The sequence below is a fragment of the Engraulis encrasicolus genome, chromosome 15 (genome assembly GCF_034702125.1).
Source record: "Engraulis encrasicolus isolate BLACKSEA-1 chromosome 15, IST_EnEncr_1.0, whole genome shotgun sequence".
Taxonomy (NCBI): Eukaryota; Metazoa; Chordata; class Actinopteri; order Clupeiformes; family Engraulidae; genus Engraulis; species Engraulis encrasicolus.
In genome coordinates this window covers 11912740-11935239 of record NC_085871.1, presented here as the reverse complement: position 1 = coordinate 11935239, position 22500 = coordinate 11912740, and the positions used below count along the sequence as shown (strand labels likewise).

The 22500-nt window shown below is 44.7% G+C and overlaps 1 long non-coding RNA gene across 1 annotated transcript in view; it reads left to right on the top strand.

Annotated features, from left to right (window-relative positions):
- Nucleotides 1–2775: 2775 nt before the first annotated feature.
- The window catches only part of LOC134464454 (uncharacterized), a 22606-nt gene continuing 2881 nt past the window's right edge, over nucleotides 2776–22500 (top strand). The window contains exons 1-2 of the long non-coding RNA XR_010037902.1: nucleotides 2776–2901; nucleotides 9402–9473. This is a non-coding gene — a long non-coding RNA (uncharacterized LOC134464454). The remainder of the gene's footprint in view (nucleotides 2902–9401; nucleotides 9474–22500) is intronic.

Sequence of the window (22500 nt, the reverse complement as noted above, 5' to 3'; positions counted from 1 at the left end):
TTGCATGCTGTGTGCATGCATGCTATTGTGTGTGTGTGTGTGTGTGTGTGTGTGTGTGTGTGTGTGTGTGTGTGTGTGTGTGTGTGTGTGTGTGTGTGTGTGTGTGTGTGTGTGTGTGTGTGTGTGTGTGTGTGTGTGTGTGTGTGTGTGTGTGTGAGTGCGTGTTCGCTGGTGTGAATGAGTATGTGCTCCACATATTCAACAGGGTCTCCAGGGGCACCTCAACCAGAAGGAGCAGGCTGCTGCTGCTACTGCTACTGCTACTGCTACTGCCAGTGCCAGTGCCAGTGCCCTACCCCGCTACACCGCTACAGTTGCTCTGCTGCCACCTCTGCCCTTCCCCACTCCACCCTGCACCACGCTGCGCCCACTGCACCAATGGCACCACTGACTCCTCTCCTCTCTCCTCTCCTCTCCTCTCCTCTCCTCTCCTTTCTTTTCCTCTCCTCTCCTGTCCTCTCCTTTCTTTTCCTCTCCTCTTCCCTATCTTCTCTCCTTACTTTTCCTCTCCTCTTCCCTCCATCCTCTCCTCCACTCCTGTCCTCTCTTCTCCTCTCCGCTCTTCTCTTCTCCTCCCTCCTCTCCTCTTCCCTCCTATCCTTTCCTCTGCTGCCACCTCTACCCTGCCCCACTCCACTCCACTCCTCTCTTCTCTTCTCTTCTCTTCTCTTCTCTTCTCTTCTCTCCTCTTCTCTTCTCTTCTCTTCTCTTCTCTTCTCTTCTCTCCTCTCCTCTTCTCTTCTCTTCTCTTCTCTTCTCTTCTCTTCTCTTCTCTTCTCTTCTCTTCTCTTCTCTTCTCTTCTCTTCTCTGCTGCCGCCTCCACTCTACCCCACTCCCCTCTGCTTCCGCCCCTGCCTCTGCTAGTGCTACTTCCCCTGCCCCGGTCCTTAAACAGCTCCTTCACCCTGACACGCTGCTCTTCACCCCCGCGACACCCAGACAAGTAGGGGAGGGTCACAGTGTACGCACTTGCCTAACACCTACACGTCACTGGCCCTACTAATGAACCTCCTATGTTTCAAACAGACTACCCCGCACCACCAAACTGTTTTTTTTTCTAGATTAAATTTAGGTCAAAATCATCCCTATTCTTATGTTCCTCATTGTCTCATTTATTTATTTTCTCTCTGATTCCGTTGGGGAACCTCAGAGGGGCAAATGTGTCCACATTGATATTTTCATGGGCATAATTAATATGTTTAAGTTGTCTATCACACTGTTTCCTTTTAATGCTTTTAACGGGGCCATCAGGTGGTGCCAGCTGTGGTCGTGAAATCCGTGCCAGGGGTGTTGCGTGCACTATTCAGGGCAAAGGAACTCGGCGTGTCTTTCTCAGGCACGAACACTGCCGAGTTAGTCAGTGATTCACCCACCGGCACTGCCTGCAATGCAGAGGTTCCCAGTTAACCAGATTTTGGGGTGTGTTCTGCTGCCCCACACCTCCATCCCAGAAACACATGGCACAAGAGTTTTAAAACAAAACAAAAAAAACCCTGCCTCATCTCCATGGGGACCTGACTCACAGATGTGAGGAATCGGCAGCTTTTGAGTTTAAGCCCGAATTGATCATAATCTGTTTAAGATGGAAGGGGGGGGGTTATTTTTGGACTATATGCATGATCATGCTGAGGCTGTGCCAAACTGCGCACTGTGTTGTCCCAATGCTGCAATGCAGTGAATCACTTATTTGCCCGGCTGGAGGAGGAGAGCGCTTGTCCCCACTTTGAACACCAGAGGGCAACACTGGCAAAAAAAGACCTGACGCTCCTCTAGACTAAAAAAAAAAAAAAATGATTACTGTACTGTACTTGCTGCTGAACTAAAACGCAACCAGTCTCACTGCCCACTGATAAAAAAAACTGTGAAACAAAATAGCTTATCCGGAGAACAAGAATTTTGGTCACATCTAGAAAAATGGGAATGACCTGAGATACTGTATGTCTGATATTACAATGGATAAAATTCCAAGCCATATCAGCAACACAGCATGAGCCACTTACTAGGGCTGCTCGATTATTACAAAAATCAATATTGTGATTATTTCAGTCAATATTGGTATCACAATTATTTATTTCAAAGACAAAAAGTTGTGCTAAACAATTCACAATCTTCCCTCTCTTCAGCAGAGTGAGTGGAGAGCCTAAGAGAAACACACAGTGGTGTTCTGCATGAGTGTTGGGTAGCAAGTCTGTTCTGTGCTGCTTGCAATGGCTCAAGTGCAGGGGAATGTATTATGCTTAGTGTAACCTAAGCCTACCTTTTGGCAGTATAGACAAATGACAAAAATATTGTTTCTCGATATTATGAAATTTGATATTGTTTAACAGCAATATTGATATCACAATATAAATTTGATATATTGCACAGTGACTTACTGTATGTTTTCCCGTTCGATCCATGCCCATACCATACAACTTCCATGACACTTTCAAGCAGAGGCGCATCTTGTCACCAGGCTAGGCAGGCAGCTGCTTGGGACCCCCAAGCCCCTGTATGGTGAATAACAATTCACACTTTGCTACAGTAGTGGCAAATTTCGTTCAAACATTCTCTCCTTTGACGTTTCGCTAAACCAATGGTTCTCTCAACCTTTTTTGAACAAAAGCCCCTTGACCCCATTATAAACCTCCCACTCCCCCTTGACCTCTTCATAATCCTGCCAACGCCCCCTTAGTGTTGACAAATTAAGTAGACCAATGTCCCCCAATGGGAACTAAGCCCACCCCATCTTAGCTGCATCCTTCTCAATGCCCACCCTAAGGCTCCTCAACGCCCCCTGGGGGACTGTGTTGCCCCCGTTGAGAAACACTACGCTAATCCAAGAGTCGCCTCTGCTTGCAAGGTGTTTCGAGCTGGACGTTCCCATCGAGAAGCAATCATGGTGCAGTCAAGAGAGCATGGTAGGTTACAAAATCGGTGGCTCTTACTGTTAAAAATATATTTAACAAAACTGTATACTCGTCCTTCTTGGAGGGGCAGTCATGGGTAAGCGGTTAGGGCGTCAGACTTGTAGCTCAAAGGTTGCCAGTTCGACACCCGACCTGCCAGGACCTCCATGACTGAGGTACCCTGAACATGGTACCGTCCCGGCGCACGGCTCCGTTGGGGGCATAAATGCAATTGGAGGCATAAATGCAATTGTGCGTGCGCTGTGGAGTGTTGTGTCACAATGACCATGGGAGTTGGAGAGCCCCTGTTGGGCTTTCTTACTTAGCCAACCCTACAGTCCCAGCCAGGCTGTCAAACTGAGCAATGCTCCACTGAGTCCATCCTGACAAGACTCTGAACGCTCTCATGGGGTCATTAGGCTGGTTGCTGACCCACGCCTCAGCAGTGTAAATACTGCCCTGGCATTGCATTGAGTCTTTGAAATGAATTTTTCATGGATGATGATAAGTGAGTGCATGGGTGTGAGTGAATAATATGCACGCCGTACATGCACTCAGTGATTCTAGTGATGTGAGATGTTGCACCACAACACACCACACCACACGTACTCCGGGCCAGAAACGAGCCAGTGTAATGGGGGTTTTAGTGTAATGTGGTGGGGGTATGTCTTTGTAAGTGTGTGTGTGTGTGTGTGTGTGTGTGTGTGTGTGTGTGTGTGTGTGTGTGTGTGTGTGTGTGTGTGTGTGTGTGTGTGTGCGTGCGTGCGTGCGTGCGTGTGTGTGCGTGCGTGTGTGTGTGTGTGTGTGTGTGTGTGCAAAGGCCAGTGTATGAGTGTGTATGATCATAGTGAACTAATGACTCCAGTGATGCGAGATACAGCACTGCAGTACAGACCACACTCACTCTGGGGCCAGAACTGGGCTAGTGACACACTTAAGTGTGTGTGTGTGTGTGTGTGTGTGTGTGTGTGTGTGTGTGTGTGTGTGTGTATGTGTGTATGTGTGTGTGTGTGTGTGTGTGTGTGTGTGTGTGTGTGTGTGTGTGTGTGTGTGTGTGTGTGTATGGATGTGTGTATGTGTGCAGCATCCTTAACTGCGTGCATGCATATAAACAGTATGTGTGTGTGTGTGTGTGTGTGTGTGTGTGTGTGTGTGTGTGTGTGTGTGTGTGTGTGTGTGTGTGTGCGTGCGTGCGTGTGTTTGTGTGTGCAGCATCAGTAACTGTGTACGTTCATATAAGCTGTGTGTGTGTGTGTGTGTGTGTGTGTGTGTGTGTGTGTGTGTGTGTGTGTGTGTGTGTGTGTGTGTGTGTGTGTGTGTGTGTGTGTGTGTGTGTGTGTGTGTGTATTAAAGTCTGTTGTTCCTACTGTTGTCTGCTGGCGTTTCTGCTGCTGCTACTGCTGCTGCTGCATCACTCAACTGGCACGAGGACAAAATCAGTATCTTGGATGACTCACACCCCTCTGACTGGGGTGTGGTGTGTGTGGTGTGGTGTGCCACTTCCACAGCCCTAAGAGTCCCTTTCGTCAGGCAAATTACCTTGATAGACACCCCCCCCCCCCCACACACACACACACCCATACCTCGTCCCCTCCACACACACCCATACCTCGTCCCCTCCACATACACCCATACCTCGTCCCCTCCGTGCCTCCGCAACTTCCGTCTGCCTCGCCTGGGCACTTTAAATCACTCAGGAGTGGATAGGAGGAAGCGAGGTGGTCACAAACCAACATACACACATGGGCACACATACCCACAAACACATACACAAACACACACACATACATAAACACACACACAAACACACACACACACACATCGACATAGACCGACACACACACATCCCAACATACACACACACACCGATACACAGTCTCTCGACCCCGCTGCGCTCAAAGCCGGTGGCACGGTTTTGCGCCCCGTGGGGGTGAGAACGTGCGAAGCGGTGAGCGAATGTATCACAGAATGCCTTACATTCCTGGGATAGGTCTAGGCGGCCTGGCCGGTGTTAGGTTGCCCTGTACAGGGCCAGGCAGGCCGGGCCAGGAGAGGAAGGGGGACAGTGAGGGGGGGCGGGGGGGGGGGGGTGCTCCTGGCAGGGGAAAATGGGAGGAGGAAGGGGGTGGGGGCGGTTGATGATGGCATTGGAAGGTGTGGTGGTGGTTGGGTGGGGGTAGTTGTTGGTGGGGTGCGGGAGGGGCGCATAGGAAGGTGTGTATGGGTGTGTGTTGTTGCGGTGGGGGGTGGGTGGTTGTTGTGTTTGGTTGGGGTGGGAAGAAGGAGACACGGAAAGTGGGGGTGGGTTGGTTTTTTGGTGGGGGTGGGGGGGTGGGGATGAGGTTGGGGTTGGGTGGTGTAGTTGTTGGTGGGGTTTGGTTTGGCAGGGGAGAAATAGGAAGAAGGGAGAGGTGGGGGGCTGTTGGTTGGGGTTGCAGGGGAAGAGGACATGGGAGAGGGTTTGGGGGTGGATGTTGATGAGTGAGGGGTGGAGGGGGAGAGGACATGGGGGTGCCGAGTCAGCAACAGACACCTCCTGTGATCTTTCCCGAGTTCCGCCGCTGCTGCTGCCCTCCCGCACCCCCACCCACATATTATGTGGCCACCTACTTTGCTCCTGTCGCATGGTTGGCTGGTTGGCTGGTTGTTGGTTGTTGGTGGTGGTGGTGGACCCATGGGAACCAAACCTGCTCAGGGGGGCCCTGACCCTCATTTACTGTGATCAGGGGCCAAGGGTGGTGGGGTGGGGTGATGGGGTGGTGGTGGAAATGAGGCCTCTTCCCCTTCTTCAGAAGAGCCGCCAAAGAGACAGTGTGAGCAGCTTTCACCACGCTCGGCGTCTGTATTGACATCTCTGCTCCCGTGGGGCCGATGTTTGTGAGAACGTGGCTAAAAAGGAGGATCGATACAGGCAAACTCGCACGTACTTACAGTATAGTCAGTTGGTTAGGTTTGGGTCAATGACTGCAGGTACTTGTACATGCAGGGCGCATTCTCTAAACGGAACATTGCCAGTATTTAATTTAAAACTAGAAATGCACTCAGAGAGTGCAAACCTCCGCCAAGAAAGCTGTTTGATAGAACATTTCACTATGTTACACCCTAATTTTTTTTTTCAAATGTTTCTGCCTTGTTTTTGTGGAATTAGAAACTGCATTGTCAAAAGTCGCGCTATCCTGCAATGATGAAGAATCTTTAAAAAAATTCCTGGGTCTGGATCGTGATCCGGATCACCTCCAAAATTTAATCACTTGTTCCTTTTGTCATTTCCAACAACTCTACAATTTAATCAAAATCCGTTCATAACTTTTTGAGTTATCCTGGTGACAGACAAACAGACAAAGAAACAAACCGACGCGATCGAAAACACAACTTCCTTGGACGAGGTAATAAGTTCTGGAATATTCTGTTCATATGTGTGGAAGAGCGTTGACCTGTAGTGAAAGCCCATTGGGAAGCTCCAACTCCCATTGTGACACAGCACTCCACAGCACAGAAGTGAACACTGCACACTGTGCACAACAAAATTGTATTTATGCCTCACCCGTGCAAGGGGGCAGCCCTCAATGGCGCCCCTAGGGAGCAGTGCGGCAGGACGGTACCATGCTCAGGGTACCTCAGTCATGGAGGAGGATGGGGGAGAGTACTGGTTGATTATTCCCCCCACCAACCTGGCGGATCGGGAGTCGAACCGGCAACCTTTGGGCTACAAGTCTGACACCTTAACCGCTTACCCATGACTGCCCTATATACTGGAATATTCCATGAATACCACTATCTAAAATGACTCATGCATAAACAAAATACTACCAATATCCCATTTAAAATTGTAATATTCGCAATAGCGTAAATTGAATTACATTTCACTTAGCTGACGCTTCTATCCAAAGCGACTTCTTGTTATTTTACAGGGTATTGGTTACAGTCCCTGGAGCATACCTGTCAACCATCCCTAATTTCCCGGGAAACTCCCTAATTTTGACTCATTTCCCGATTTCTTCCCGATTTAAATTTTTTCCCGGAAATATCCCGGATTTTTCACATGATCAAAAAACACTGTCGGTCCAGTAGGCTATTTATAGGCTACCCACGGCCCTGTCCGACGAGCCACACGCCCTCTTGAAGAGAGAGAGGGTCTTTCTTATCAAGCTACCTGCCAGAAGACGGTAGTCTATGCCAGATACCACCAAGAATTGAAGTTCCTTGAAAATACGAGCTGTCAACCTCGAGCTCCGTAGCGCTTGTGCGCCCACTCTTTTCCTCAGAAACCGTCAGTTCATGCAACGCATAAAACAGCCTCGGAACAGCGAATCATGCGATTCACCTAATCACAACCTGTAGCCTTCCAGCACGAAATTTTGCACGAACAGACAACTTGTGCGACAAAACAACAAGAAGAAACTCATTGCGCTCATTTCATTGTTTTGTTTTCATTGCATTGTTTCTCCATGCTGTAAAACGTGTGCTGAGGGATTTTAGACAGGATCTGTCTTTTCACGCACTCTGTTGTGAAAAGCAGAGTAGGCCCAGAACGCACCGTCCGATCTGTCTCTGTCATTCCGTTGACTATCAAAATTTGGCCTTTATAAAATTTCCCGGATTTTGGCTTAGAATATGGGAATTTTCCCCGATTTTGGGAGCTCAAACTTGACAGGTATGCCCTGGAGCAGTGTCGAGCTGATGCCTTGCTCAAGGGCAAGATGCCTTGCTCAAGGGCACTTAAGCCATGGAGTGAGGTGGGTGAGTGACAAGGTGGGATTCGAACCTGCAACCTTCTGATCTAAAGCCCATCTCCTTAGTCATGACCACGGCTGCCCCGACATTTGTTCAGTTTGTAGCGGATGTGCAGGGCATAGAAAGCGAGGGGTGGGGTGTACACAAGGGGGAATAGAGTGAGGGAACACTTTGCTGACTGCAGCAGTTTAAGAATTTTGAATGGGGGTTTGATGCACGCACTCCCTTTAGAAGTTTGAATGGGGGTTTGATGCACGCACTCCCTTTAGAAGTTTGAATGGGGGTTTGATGCACGCACTCCCTCACAAAAAAGCAGGGGCCCTGCTGTGTCTTCATTCTCTCAGGAACACGGGTATCTATTTTGAAGGCTTTTATTTTTAGTATTTTTTCCCAAGATACAGGACGTTGCACAGCATGGTGACATAAGAAAGATGAAAGACAGGGTTTACTGTACTGTGACATTACTTTCAGTATTCTGCCTGTTCTTCTCTTGGATTTCTGCTGTAGTTGGCCTTTTTAGTAGAGATGCACCGGATCCTGATTTTTAGGATCCTGCCGGATACCGGATCCACTGCTTAAGATCCTGCCGGATCCTGAACCGGATACCGGATCTTACAGGATTTATCCGGAGTTGGAACAAGTTTGCCTGATTTTTGCATGTTTGGGATGAAATACAGTCACTCTAAAGCAAAATCAAGGCAAAAGGATGCGTTTTGAGAAAGTTTGATAATATCACGTTAGCCTCGTTAGCCATATCAGCTATGCAATATGAAAGATGCGGGCATCGTTTTTCGGCGGTTACACACATTTCAAAAACACAACATTTTAAAGTCTTGCACAGCTCAAAACAACGTCACACTTACCTCGTAATATGTTGAGGGTATCCACACATAAACCAAAGTGTCCAAAGTCCTTCATGTATTCTTGAAAGGTCTGCAGAATGTGTTTTGTGAAGCTACTACCTTGAGAATATCTAAATTACGGTCAAGACAACTATTTGACACTAAAGTCCACCAAGTAGATTGCCGAGTGCGTCGCACCATCAGCTGTGGTTACTCGCTATGGAAATAATCATAGCTGATGGTGCGACGCACTGTGACGTTGTTTTGAGCTGTGCAAGACTTTAAAATGTTGTGTTTTTGAAATGTGTGTAACCGCCGAAAAACGATGCCCGCATCTTTCATATTGCATAGCTGATATGGCTAACGAGGCTGACGTGATATTATCAAACTTTCTCAAAACGCATCCTTTTGCCTTGATTTTGCTCTAGAGTGACTGTATTTCATCCCAAACATGCAAAAATCAGGCAAACTTGTTCCAACTCCGGATAAATCCTTTAAGAAAGGGTTGAAACACATAGCCTACTCGCACATGTGGGCCCTTTTTATTACGTTGGCTCAAACAATTTTTTAGACCCATCGGCTTACTGCCACACTGCCTGCACTGGCCGCTTCCAAAGGGCTTTTATTTCACTCCATGCAGCAACTGGGGTTGTGAAAGACTGACTGAAAAACCTAGGCTAGAGATGCAGCAGATCCTGATTTTTAGGTAACTGCCGGATACCGAATCCACTGCTTCAGATCCTGCCGGATCCGGATCCTGTGAAAAACCCTATTATCCTGCCGGATCCGGAACCGGATCTTGGATCCTGTGCATCTCTACTTTTTAGTTGGTCCTGTCTTGTTTTAAGACCTCAACGTTTTTTTCGTGACGTCAGACACCTTTGATTCAATGCATCCGGTGGGATAATAATAATAAACTGTCACTGTTTTCTATAGACTTCTGCCTGAGACCGGAAATCATCCTGCTTCACTTCAAAACAGAACTTGGGAACGGCCGTGGCCTACCAGGTAGGGCACTGGGTTACCACACTGGCGACCCGGGTTCAATTTCGGACCGGGTCATTTGCCAATCCTTCCCCGTCTCTCTTTCCCCACTCATTTTCTGTCTCTCCCCCACTGTCCTGTTAAATATAAAAGGTATAAAAAGCCCTCAAACAAAAAAAAACAAAAAACACGTCTCTCTTGTTTGACGTCTCTGCGAAAAAGGCGAATCCGAACAGACGGGATGAAACAGCATGAGGAAAGAGATGACACATGATTTGCATAATACGGGCTTCATCAGGCAGAGTAGAATAGTACAGGCTTCATTTTTGTCTCCTACGGTCCGTGGCTGGCATTTGTGTATGCCTTGACGCTGCGGACACCTTAACCTTCAGCAATCCTCATAGCATGGTGCAGAATTTGCGTCCTTGAAAAAACAACAACACTGTTCCCTTTTCTTTCCTCCCACGAGGAATGAACTGATCTGAACTGACCCTGTCCACCTCACGGTTGTACAATCCCCATGCAGCCTCCTCCAAGCACGCAATCCCGAACGCTCTCACTCTTTGCCTCGTTTATATTTAATTATGTTCAGAAAAAGAGTTCAGCAGGCTTACGCTGTTTTTCTCCGGCCATTGAGAGTACCATGATGCCCTGGGAACTGTATTATGTGGATAAAGCCATTAACCCGTCATGTTAAACCGTATGGACTGCATGCAGATTACTTGCACATCTAAGAAGTAATTTAGACCTAGACCTTGTCATATACTTTTTTGGCGGAAACATTTCCCCTTTGTCTATTCTTATGTAGAGTAGAACTGAGTACAAATGACAAATGTAACAAATCTAATGACATAACAGCATGGCATGTAAATTACATTTATACTGGTGATGCTGTTGCCTGACAATTAGCTGGATCAGTCGTACCTGATTAGCGTAGATTAGCTAAACTAAGTTAATCAAGTGAATTATTTGGAAGCCATAGCATTGGTATTGCTACACTGTAATCTCCATAAAGCCCAAATGTCCTTACTTATTCATCACTCTTAGCGGAAGTCTCCTCTCTGTGAGTATGACTAAGGAAGAGCATGCACAAGAGACCTGACTTTGCAACATTTTACTGGAGCTTCAAACAGCTGCATGCATTTCTCTTCGGTGCCAACCGTAAGAGAATGCTAGGCTAAGGTAATCTGAGGTAAATCGAAACTAAGGTAAACAGAGGTGAACGGTCTGTGCATTAAGACAAACCACAGTACTGAAGTCCAGCAAGGATTAGGATTTGGGTCACCAAACACTAGACATTTACTTGATTAAATTCATGTCTCACTTTGTTTCTTTTCAACAGAAATTTCTCCGCTTAAAAAAAAATCAAACCATCAGGTCCTTTAAAGACCTTTCACCTTTCAGACCACTTAACCTCACACCAAGTGCTCAAAATAATATCTCATAAAGACTGTCAGTGTGAGGTCTTCAAACCTGCAATGTACTCGCGCGCACACGCACACATGCACGCACACACACACACACACACACACACACACACACACACACACACACACACACACACACACACACACACACACACACACACACACACACACACACACACACACACACACACACACACAGACACGCAGCCCTGTGTCGCCTAGCCTGAAACTTGTACTAGGTCACAGTGGTGGAGCATCTGCTATGTATCTCAACTGAGCATCCTAAATTTAGGTCAGAAGACACTTTGCGCAACTCTAACAGTTTCTGGGGAGTGTGTCTTTTTATGTAGGGGGTGCGTGGAAGCCTGCACTGGCTCCATCTCCACAGACTCCTGTGCTTACTGTTTTGGAACTGCTCGTTCGGTTTCTGTTTGCCTAAGGAGGGAGGTATGCAGGGCCGGCGCTAGGTGTAGGCATACTAGGCGGTCACCTAGGGCACCAAATGTCTTGGGGGGCACCACGGCCCACAGAATTACAATATTAAGCAAAATTAAGCATGAAGCTTTACATTGACAATGATTTTTAATGGGCACTCAGTACATATATACATGGTACTAGATCAGCTGTCCTCAATCAGGTGTATGACAGTATGTTTACAGATGCCAATGTCAAGTTGGAAAGATTGGTGCTCGCCTAGGACACCACATTGACTAGAACCGGCCCTGGAGGTATGAGGCTGTGTCGTGCCAAATTATACATTGCCCGGGAAAGAAAGAGTGGCCACCGAAAAAAAAGTTCCACAGTCTAATATGTTGTGGGAACACATTTGGCTTTGATTGTGACACATTCTGAGCGACACATCCCACCCAGGTCACAGTCTGTTTGAATTGCGGCCATCAGGCAGGAGATTCAGGTCCATGAAGACAGGGACACCAGACTGAAAAACAGTTTCTATGCAGCGGCCATCACAGAACTGAATTTTGCTTCAAAAGCATAGTTTTTATATACATACCATTCTTTTTATTCCAATTTTATTTTTCATTTAAATTTATTTTATTTTATTTTTATTTTTATTTATTTTTGCTTCAACAAGGAATGCACAATTTCGTTGTGCTTGTCACAATGACAAATAAAAGATATTGTATTGTACATTTGCTTAGCCATTGTTTCGATAAGTGTTTGCAATGTCTTAAGATCAAGTCAAGTCAAGTCAAGTCAAGTCAAGTCAAGTTTATTGTCAATTTCTTTACATGCACTGGTCATACAAAGAATTTGAAATTGCGTTTCTTGCTCTCCCATGCAGACATAGACTAATCTAGGTAGGGACATAGACAGTATAGACATAGACAGTACTCATACATGGACATAGACAGTATGGACGTAGACATTGCTCATACAGACATTTAAAGTGCAAGACTGGACAACAGAAGACTTGTAGAGAACATACATTAAGAGGAGGTATTTTGTTGTGCTTTTTCTAAAAGTCCTTTATAGCGTTCTGACATAGTAATAGTAGCATTTGAAGAAAATAAATAATTAAAAAGGTTTATTAAATACACCAGCAGCAGTATGTGTGTGTGTGTGTGTGTGTGTGTGTGTTTGTATGTGTTTTGTGTGCGTGTGTGTGTGTGTGTGTGTGTGTGTGTGTGTGTGTGTGTGTGTGTGTGTGTGTGTGTGTGTGTGTGTGTGTGTTTAGTGCAGGTATAAAGTGTGGTGTGCGTCTGTGTGTGTGTACCTGTGTATCTGTGTGTGTGTGTGTGTGTATGTGTGTGAGTATGAGTTGTGTGTCAGTGTGTGTATGTTTGGGTTTAGTGCAGAAAGTGCAGTGTGCTTGTGTTGTGTGTGTGTGTGTGTGTGTGTGTGTGTGTGTGTGTGTGTGTGTGTGTGTGTGTGTGTGTGTGTGTGTGTGTGTGTGTGTGTGTGTGTGTGTGTGTGTGTGTGTGTGTGCATGTGTATGTTTTGAGTTAGTGCAGGTTGAAAGTTCAGTCACAGATGTAGTAGTGCAGGTGGAATGTTCAGTCGCAGATATGGTGGTGGGGATGAGGGGGGGAGCGTTGTCAGTGGCCTGGCTGGCTAGAGGCTGACAGTGAAGGGAGAGTGGGTTGAGATTTATGTCCATTCAATGTTGCATTTACTTTTCACCAAGATCTTGTATTGATGATGGCATCTGAACGGTGCTTGAGGTCTTCTCCAGCACATAATAAAGATTCTGAATGGGGTTATGGTCTGGACTTTGCGATGGCCTATCCAGGAGTGGAAATGATGTCTCATGCCCCAGCCACATAGCACCCTGTTGCAATGAGTTACAATGCGACACTGGATGGAATTACATTTTTGTGACATTGACACTCATTGAGATTAACACTTATCGAAACAATCGTACAGCAAAAGCATGCCATAACCAAAGATAAAGTTGTTTCAACAACACATTAGAGTGTGTGACCATGTTTTTCGTGGTGAGTTTTGTTGACACAACAAGAGGGTTATGACCTATCACGTCTTTATGAAACCCACCACTTCAGCTTAACTCATTCATCAATAACATCTGTTTATATATAATAGAGTAGAACAGACCAGAATAGAATAGAATAAAAAAATTAGAAAAGTGAATTCATGATGTAAGTACAACACTAGCACATGATATTACATAGCTCTTACACCATTTACTCCATTGCAGAGGTGGAAGAAGTACTGAAATTGTGTACTTAAGTAAAAGTAGAAGTACCCTGCGAAAAAAATACTCAAGTGAAAGTAAAAGTTGCACACCAAAAATGTACTTAAAGGGACACTGTGTGAGATTTTTAGTTGTTTATTTCCAGAATTCATGCTGCCCATTCAATAATGTCACCTTTTTCATGAATACTTACCACCAGCATCAAATTCTAGGTATTCATTATATCTGGAAAAATTGCACTTTTCATACATGAAAAGGGGGATCTTCTCCATGGTCCGCCATTTTGAATTTCCAAAAATAGCCATTTTTAGCAGCAAAAATGACTCTACTTGGACCATACTAGAAAATATTTGTTAATTACTTCGTAAACTTTCATGTAAATATCAAATTTGGCAATAGGCAGCCCAGTTTCAATGAGCAGCATAGTTGCAGTACCTTTCTTGACCATTTCCTGCACAGTGTCCCTTTAAGTAAAAGTCCTAAGTACTAACTCTTAAATGGAGTCCTGTTAATGTTTTTTAAAGTAGGCTATCTTTTCTGTCTGGGTGTCAGTTTGGAAGAGGGGCTTGGTCCCGCCTCCCTGCCCGCAGCTGAGGCTACTCAAATATCCACGAAACACAACAGGAAAACCTAGGATAAATGTAACTAGTAACTAAGTCTTCCTCTAGAAATGTAAGGAGTAGAAAGTACAAGTAATTGTCAAAAAATGCAATTGAGTAAAAGTGAAAGTCTGCATTCTTATTTTTACTCAAGTAAGTACAAATTCCAGAAGAAACTACTTAGGTATACAGTAACGAGGTAAACATACTTAGTTACGTTCCACCTCTGCGCCATTGTGCCTAATGAGAAAGACTGTGTTGTTGCTGAAAAACACTACAAACCTAACCACCCACCACATACTTAATCCAATCAGAGTCAGCTGATCGACAAGTACACAGGTCTACTGGTTACTCAGATTATTTACCTACTGGATAGTTGGAAGGAAACTGTGGGGTTTTTTTTTTACTTTTATTTTTACTTTTGACACCTCTGCAAATAATTCATAGTGCAGAATCATGTCTCTGGAAGTAGCATGTGAGTGGGGGACTGAAGAGGCTGCAGTATACAGTAGACCTGCACTCTCATCCATGACTGAGATGCCCTTGAGGAAGACATCTAACCCCACACTGCTGCCAAGAGGCCAGTCCCTGCCCCTCTCCTTATACAGAGCTCCCTAAGTCCAGGACCGCCAGCAGCTTTGGCTGGGCCCAGGACAAAGTCATGTGAGAGGGCAACTTATTCACCCATTACATGCCATAAGGAGTTAATTCGGGCTCCCTCTGTTCCTGGGCCCGGGACAACTGACCTGTTTATCATCACCCTGTCACCTTCCCTGCGAGCCCAAGTCCCCACCTAGAGGAAACAGCTCAGTCATGCCATGCATGCATGGTAGCCAAGAATTTAAGCGGGTGAAACACAGTGTGGCATCAAAATACAATACCTAAATTTACACCGATACTGTACATGTACAGTCCAGTATATCTGTAGGTACCTATACCATGGGCAGATGCTGTGATGCGTGAGTCAGCAGCCCTATCCAGGGCCGCTGACAGCTTTGGACAAAGCCAGGACAAAGGCATCTGAAAGGCCCCCCCTTTAATATACGTGCTATGTAATTGGGATTAGATTCTGCCCGGGACAACATACCCCTTTGTCCCCCCCGTGTCGGCTGCCCTGGCCCTATCCCTACCCCTCCTTACACACTTGAAGTACCCTGCTCCACATGTGCCTATATATATATATATATATATATATATATATATATATATATATATATATATATATATATATATATACATATATATATATATATCTGAGGCACTAGATTCATATATATATATGAATTGAAATATAATGAATTGAATTGAGTCTCATTCTCTCACATCCCTACCCCTCCTTATAGACACTTGAAGTACCCTGCTCCACATGTGCCTATATATATATATATACAATATATATATATATATATATATATATATATATATATATATATATATATATATATATATATATATATATATATATCTGAGGCACTAGATTTATATATATATATATATATATATATATGAATTGAAATATAATGAATTGAATTGAATCTCATTCTCTCACATCAGGAGGCTGTGACAGGTAAGAACGCTGCATGATTTCATCATGGACTTGGCAGGGGCTCAGCTGAGCCTCCGGCAGAGCAGAGAGCAGAGTGGGTAAACAAGGAAGCAGGAGGCAGCTAGGAGGAGGAGCAGGAGGAGGAGGAGCAGGTGAGACTGGTCGCCGGGAGGTAATAAGGCCCTCGGAGGATTATTTAAACCCTTTCTTCCATGTCACCTGCTTTAATGGACGCTTATGTTTTTTTTTCCAAGAGAAGGGAGTGTAAATAGATTAGGGATAGACAGGGGCTGGATGGTGATAAAAGGAGATGGGATGGAAATGAAGAAGAGAGAGGCAAAACATGATGAAGAAGAAGGAAAAGAAGAAAAAAGGGAATGGACGGTGAGAGAAAGAGTGTGTGTGTGTGTGTGTGCGCGTGAGAGAGTGACAGTGAGAGAGAGAGAGAGAGAGAGCGAGAGAGATGTACAGCCATTTAGCTCCCAGAAAAGTGGTTAAATTAACGTTTTGACTTACATGATCTTCCTCTAATTTTCGTCAGGTGTAACCATCAATGGCTTGCACCAAATGATCGTAAGTTAGAACGCAAGTTAGAGCGTAAAGTCCATCTGAACTCTCACGCTCGACGTAGAAATAGTTTCAAACTAAATGTGTCCTAAATGTTGGTTGCACCACATAACTTGTGTAAAGTGTACTAGTGTCACATTTAATGATGTTTAGATACTTCCAAGCCAATCATTGATAGCCAATAATGTAAACTGGAAGTAGGCCTAGGCTACGAAATGGTTTGAGGGAAGACGCTGTTAGCACCAAGGACAGCTGCTGCCATTTATTTGTTCATGGTTAACAGAACCCAAATGAGAGGGCAACGAAACAGTCCAATATAATTTATCCTCTAATATCAATCCTCTGATATCAATATTATAATAAATTGCAGCCCATGGCTGGTTTGTAGCCTATGCTATATGAATCTTATGACTTAACATCTGTAGTTGTCACAGCAGTAAGCAAATATATAGCTAACAGGAACAAATGGGATGAATCGGACGGAAAAGTTGTTCAATAAAGTAGTCGTCACAATTCTGGAGTTATAGAGGTTTGTGTTTATGTTTCACAATTTCTAACAATTTGGCTTCAGGGTTGCTGTTTCATTATGCTAAAAATTGCAGCCAGCATTATGCCTTGTCCACACCAAGACCTACGCTCGCCTTGAATATGTTGTATTCACTTTGAACCTGACATTGACATGTTTGATTTAGCTAATCACATAACGGCTCTGGCTTGACAGCCTGGGACCTTCGGAGTTATGAACATTCCAATTGATTTTCGCCGAACCGCATCATAGCTCATTACCATAATATTCGCTGACTTTTTATCGTTAAATGGTCGCTCAGTTTGCTTCACTCCTGCTGCATTCCATCTGGTCGCGTTGGTTGCGAGCCCTATCTCTTTCATTTCGTGAAGTATTCACGAAAAAAACAACTTTAATTTTCGTGGTGCATTCACGTTATTGCCCGTTTTTCGTGGTTGGGCAACGAAACGCTGCCTATTCATTTGAATTGCCCGACTGCTGCTATGGTTATCCAAGCGTCTGCAGGGGCGGGGAGGGGGTGCTGACAGAACACTGCTGATACACTCGGGACTCACTAATTCGACGCCCTTTCGGTACTTACGCCTTGTGTCATACGACCCTAAACCTAAACCTAACCTTAACCCTAAATCTAAACCTAACCCTAACCTTAACCCTAATTAACCCTAAACCTAACCCTAACCCTAACCTCAACCCTAACCTTAACCCTAAACCTAACCCTAACCCTAAATTGCTTGTTTGAAATGTTTGATTACCATGTGACGGTACCGAAAGGGCGTCAAACTAGTGGGTCGTTAGGCAGCAGTCGGGCAATTCAAATGAATAGGCAGCGTTTCGTTGCCCAACCACGAAAAACGGGCAATAACGTGAATGCACCACGAAAATTAATGTTATTTTTTTCGTGAATACTTCAAGAAATGAAAGAGATACGATTGTGGTCGCGTGCCCTCCATAGAGAAATAATGACTTACGTCGCTCCCTTAGCATAGGTTGCTCTTGGTGTAAACAAGGCATTAGGCCTAGATAGCTAATTAATTCCTTGATGTCAGCGTTGGTCCTGTTTTATTTGTCTTGCTCTCGACACTTGAGCTAAATTTTTTTTTTTTTTGTAACTTTATTTATAGATTTTCAAAATTTTACAAACAGCAACCCAAATCCCACCCACCCAGAGGTACACATAACACATACAGCATCCAATTTGAAGTAATAATAATGCAAAAATGATCATTAATAAATAAAGTACATACATGGAAACAGTGATAACAGAAATATAACAAAGAAAGTACAATGATAACAAAAAAAAACAAACAAAAAAACACAAAAAGGTCTGCTACATTGAGGAGCATTTTAACATTGCAACATTATGTGGATTTGTTTGAGTGTCAATTTCTAATTAGTGCAACTGTACTACGCCCAGTGTCTTTAGTAGGCATCACTGACGCTCAAAAGAAAGACTTTCTGCAAACTCCAGGAAAGGGCTCCACGTTTTGTGAAACCTGCTAGAGGATCTACCCCTTGAGTATCTAAGTTTTTCTAGAGGTAAAGAAGCCAAAACCTCTTTGACCCAACAAAGGAAAGACGGAGAATTAGCAGACTTCCATTGTCGCAAGATGAGTCTCCTTGCAAGAAGTGAACCAAATGCAATGGCGTATGTTTGGGATGTAGAGATCTTAACATGATCACCTATAACACCAAATACAGCAGTGACGGGGTCTAATGGAATGTGACTGCCACACATATGTGTAAAGGCATCAAATATTTGAGTCCAGAAACTAGTCAGTGATGGACATGACCAGAACATATGTCCAAGAGTGGCCAAGCCCTGATGACATCTCAAACAATGTGGGTCAGTGTTGGGGTAAATGTGGGCCAACCTTTCCCTAGAGAAATGCAGTCTGTGAAGAATTTTGAACTGAATCAGATTATGTCTAAGGCATAAAGATGAAGTGTGTATCCAATCCAGGCAACCTTCCCAGGTCGACGCAGGGATTGGAACACCCAAGTCCTGTTCCCATGTGCATCTTGTCTTCTCAATTGAAGGCATAGCAGAATTTAAAATAATATTGTACATGAAAGAAATTATTCCCTTTTGAGTAGGGTCCCGCCCAAGTATTTGGTCAAGCAAATCATTGTCAGGCAAATGAGGAAATGGATAATGTTCTCTGGCAAAACTGCGTGCCTGTAAATATCTGAAGAAATGGACCTGAGGCAGTGAAAAGTTCTTGCGTAAAGTCTCAAAGGAAATGAAGGTGTTACGATGAAATAAATCCTTGAAAAACACTATGCCACTATCATACCATGAAAGAAAAGCTGAGTCTGTTTTTGCAGCAGGGAAAATATCGTTATGAGTTATGGGCATAAAGCCACTTGGGTGCTTCAAATTATAATACTTTCTAAATTGGCGCCATATTTTAAGAGTGTGCTTAGTCACAGTATTGGAAGGAGAGTAATTCGATTTCTTAGAAAAAGAACTGCAAAGGCTGGATAGTGGTGTAGATGAGGGACAAGATTCAATTTCCATGGTCACCCAGGTGGCGTTCTGTCCTGTTCTAAATGCAGTGATCCAATGAGGCAATTTAGAGAGATTGGCCGCCCAATAGTAGACCATAAAGTTGGGAAGTGCAAGTCCACCTGCTAGCTTAGGCATCTCCAAAATAGCCCTCCTAGCTCTTGGGACAGAGTTGTCACTTGAGCTAATTTGTGTCTGAATGTCTTCCTTGTTCGGTAAGTTGTTCAACAACAACCATGAGGAACAAAACTTTGAGACAAAAATTCAAACCGTCTCTCAAGCCAAGTTTGCTGGCTATATTGCCTTAGCAAATCTCAATACACTGCACAATTTGCAGCAGTCTCTATCTGCGTTTTCATTGTGCTTCTCCTTTCGGTAAAAAGGGGGGTTAGCCTAATTTGGTAACAAAAATATAGCCAACCCTTTTCCAACCAAGATCATGGTGAAATGATTTACAATGGCAATTCCGGGATGAGATGAGCATCATCATCATCCCTGTTTTATGGCCCACTGTTTTAAAATGGTTATCCATCTTCATGACTGCTATCTCATTCAACGTAAGTGTTTTACTGTAAATAACGGACATTTACTGGATTTGTCACCTAAGATGGAACTTGCGCCTAGTAGGTCGGAGGTGTAGAATTTAAATTCTAACTTACTGTAGTGAAACTATTTGCATGGTGCAACCTGTAGCCTATTGTTTTCGTCGTCTGAAAACTTGAACGTAGGCACAATTGACGCTCAACGTAGCCTACGTTGGAACTTACCACCAGCTGGTGCAACCCGCTCCAGGTGTAGCCTACCGGTAGGCTATATTCCATCATTCAGTGCTACTAGGCCCCTACTGCATTTTCCTGAAATGTGATCAAGCTATGTTTAGTATGCATGCTGTAGGCTACATGACAATTCCACAGTCATTGAAATACAGAACAAAAGCAAACAAAAAAAAACGACAAGAGTTCCATTTCAAATCTCTGAAATACTAATATAATCATGGCTCTCACCAGATCCATGTTTGTCCGCTTAGATGTGAGAGCTACTTGTGCATGTTTGTCCAGCTTCCAGGCGTCCTGATCAATCAGGATTACAAGGTTTTCAGAAATGGAACCTAGTCGAAGTACATAGTGGAAAAGGGAGAAAAGACATTATCGCAATGGTTGTTTCAGACAACAATGGTGGCTTGCATGCACTTCCACATTGACATCAATTCTGCAATTTCAACAGTGTTGATGAATCTTTGAGTATAGAGTAATACGTGTTTAAAAATGTCAGGTAGGGTATTTCCAATCACAATCAAGGACTTTTGAGGAAACCACGCCTTCAGATTGCTACTGTAAGCATATCACCATGCCAGATGAATGCTTGTGGAGAAAGGCGGCAAGCAGTCCCCAATGGCGCCCCAAGGGAGCAGTGCGGTGGAAACTACACACGTGCAGTAGAAAAACTAAGATGCTGATACAAGACACGTCCTACAATAAATACACACACACAGAGTGTGCAAGACAAAGTGCAAGACAAACATAATGATGGACAATAAACACACGCACACACACACACACACACACACACACACACACACACACACACACACACACACACACACACACTCATAAGATTGTGTCCTGGCGTGCAGTATATAAGGTAGGCTAAAGTGCAGGAGGCATGGTGAAAGAAATGTTCATGGAATGTTCTTCAGTGTCTTTGAAATGTTTATGTTCATGTACAGTAGTTTCATGTGGTTTGAAATGTTCATGTTGTTTTCATCAGTGTGCTGAGGAGTCTGATAGCTTGTGGAAAGAAGATTATTCCCAGTCTGCTTGTGCGGCAACGCATGCTCTAGTAGCGCTTCCCTGATAGTAAGGAGATCAGTTATCGTGAGTCAAACTGGCAACCTTTGGGCTACAAGTCTGACGCCCTGACCGCTTATCCATGACTGGCCAGTTTAATGCTATACAACACTAAACATTAGGGGTCTTACAAACTAGGGCGGTAAAGCGTCGCGGAACGGCTGCGTTTTTTACCGGCGTCGGTGAAAATACATTGAAACATATCTGTCCTTACACACCAACCGGCGGTAGTCGAGCGTCAGCGGCGCGGGAGCCGGCTCCGCGCCGCATTTGGAAAATAGAACTCGAGCGTATTTTTCACGCCGGCGACCGGCGGTGTCTCATTCAAATGAATGGCAAAGTAGCATGCTAGCTTTGGCTGTGGGGAGACCGTTCCGTTCCGCCTTGGTATGTTTTGGCCCTTATGAGGCATTAAAGTGAAGTGAAAGCCCATTGGGAAAGTCCAACTCCCATTGTCATTGTGACACAGCACTCCACTGAACACTGCCCACTGCTCACAACGAAATTACATTCATGCCTCACCCATGCAAGGTGGCAGCCCTCAATGGCGCCCCTAGGGAGCAGTGCGGCGGGACGGTCTCATGCTCAGGGTACCTCAGTCATGGAGGAGGATGGGGTAGAGCACTGGTTATTTGCTCCCCCCACCAACCTGGCAGGTCGGGAGTTGAACCGGCAGCGTTTGGGCTACAAGTCTGACGCCCTAACCGCTTACCCATGACTGCCCGTTAGTAGTACTAATTACATCAATAGCTCAAAGCAGGGAAATGCGACTTATTTTCCGAATATTTTCCATACCATTACATTGAATTTGGCTTTTTTTAACCAAAGCGACTTACAATCGAGGACTTGATCATAGCTAACATCGTTAGCAGATACAAAGTTCACAGCAAATATACAGAACAAGTTTTCAACTTTTTTATATAAATCTATATGTCTGCCTCTTTCTTTCCCTCAGTTGTGTTGGATTTGGATGCTCCTTTTGGGGGGTGAGAAAGGAGGAAATGGCTTTTGAGTGGCCTTACCAGAGAGAGTAGAGAGAGAGAGGTTCCATTGGCCCATTGTTTCTGGGTTCTATTATTGCAAGGGGGAGTGGGGGAAATCCCCCTTTAGGCAGACCTAGGCAGACCTAAGGACTGTTCTATTCAATGCTAGGAGCATTATGACACGCCCCTTTAGGCAGACCGGAACCTGGTCACGTTAGGTGCCCATAGAAACCTATTGTGTTGGCATATCTCTATATACTTAAAGAATCTCTGGCCTTACTGTCCTCAGCATCCCCGAATGGAGTCAGACACAGTGCACCAGAGCACTAATGCTTTCCTCAGAGTAAGTTCACCAAAAGGTGGATGTGCTACTCCA